Here is a 1,892-nt window from a genome sequence, read left to right as displayed (position 1 = left end):
GGTTCAGCCCTTACATATTGTTATGCGTGATTTAGATCAGACCAGATGCAACCGCTTCAAGGCTCAGACCTTGTATGCCTGTGTAAGGTATCTATCTTGATAAAGCATTCGTCGTGACTACTTTTAGATGGCACTGTACTTGAAATATGAACATTAAGTATGATCAACCAAAACATCAAAACTTTACTCTGCTTCGAGTTTATACTATTCAGCCAACTTCAGATTAGTATTAAGGTTCTCTTGCCAACCTAGCAGCATTACAGGAATTTCCTCATTTCCCTTGATCCCTGTCCAGTCTATGAGAAGCAGAGCAATTTCAAGTTTTCCCAATACCTACCACTGGGACCTAGGGCTTTCCATTCTTTGGAAGGGAACGGAAAGCCCTAGGACACCAAATTTCATTAATTCTGCTGATTACAGAGCTTCTTAATTCTTTCTACAAAGCAAAAGGAAAAGTGGTCAGAGTTGTCCGTGAATTAATATGGAATTGTCCATATTAATATGGAATTGCACAATGTCAGAAGAGCAAGTTGTGTGCAAAAGCAGAAGGGGAATACAGTCTTGGTACAGTTAGCTGTTATGGCACCAGTTTTCCTGGTTGCCTATCAAGGGGATCTCAGACAATGAGTAGTGGTTATTCTGGGGCAGTTGTAGTGACTGCAAAGGGAAAGTCACATTTCCCTTTTTGCTGTAGGACTATCCTGATGAGACTTGCCAGAAAATTCAAAAGGATCCTCTTTATTTTTAAGATGTGTGTCACCTGAAGGGAGTTTGAGTTTTCCTCCTTATTCTTACCTCTGGCAATATCATTCCTGCTACATGAAACATGCAATCATAAATCATTTGTCTGCATTGCAGATAACACAGTTGTACAATGCAAGCTTCCTCACACCTGTGCTTTTTCTTTTCTCCTTAGACCTAAGCAAGCGGTGTTGTGGTATCAAGAGCTACAACCGGTACTGAAGAAATAGTAGTCTCAGAAGATACTACCTAGCCAATCTGAAATAATCTTTGTAATTCCTTTAGCGTTACATCTTTACCCAGGTTACACAGGAAATACTAACATCATCAGAATTTGTTCAGATGACTTTTAGAGATGACTGCTCAATTTAACTTGCAAGCTTAGATATGAAGACAGAACAGTTTTTCCTCATTAGTGGCGAAAGCCAATGACCACAGCTAGTGCTACAGTCCTTCTGGATAGTCACAACAGAAAGATCAGTGAATGGCACAGAAAAAACAAACTCCACTTTCATGCTCATACATTATCTCTTAATTTCAGATGCTCTGGCGGTCGATAGAAAGCATGGTGTATGGGCAAGACAAAAATAAATTTCTGAAATACATTCAGAAGAGACTGAAGTATAGCTGCCAGAGGGGCAGGTTCTGTCTGCCATCCTGGCTCCAGAAACAGAAGTCTTTCTCCCCAGTGTGCATGGGGTGTGTGGAAGTGCAGGAGTTCATACTGTATGTTTCTATATTTTGGCAGAGATACTATAAGAAAGAAAACATGCAGCTTATTAGCCTAGAAGAAAAATCTTTGGTCTGTTTACACTGTAACCACACACCTGTATCTCAGAAATATGAGACAATTGATGGGGAAGGGGAGGGGACTGACATCTTTACTTTCCTCTGCACCAGGTGCAGTCAAGTATGTAATATCTTTCTAGCCACTATTTTGAATCAGTGCCACTTTTGGCCTACTGTACCTGCTGAACAGCCCCTGCAGGGAATGACTCCAAAACATGCCCATGCTCTCTGCTCCAGCAAGATCAGTTCTTACCTGGAGCCCTGGCGGGTGCATACGTAAGTCAGCCAAATCCTGAAACCATTCTAGCACAGCTGCAGTTCCTCCAAGTCACAGAAAGACAAAAACACTAAATCTTGTACTA

This window comes from Calonectris borealis, chromosome 19 (assembly GCF_964195595.1).
Source record: "Calonectris borealis chromosome 19, bCalBor7.hap1.2, whole genome shotgun sequence".
Classification (NCBI taxonomy): domain Eukaryota; kingdom Metazoa; phylum Chordata; class Aves; order Procellariiformes; family Procellariidae; genus Calonectris; species Calonectris borealis.
The sequence above is the reverse complement of the archived record's forward strand: the minus strand, read 5'-3'. Positions refer to the sequence as shown.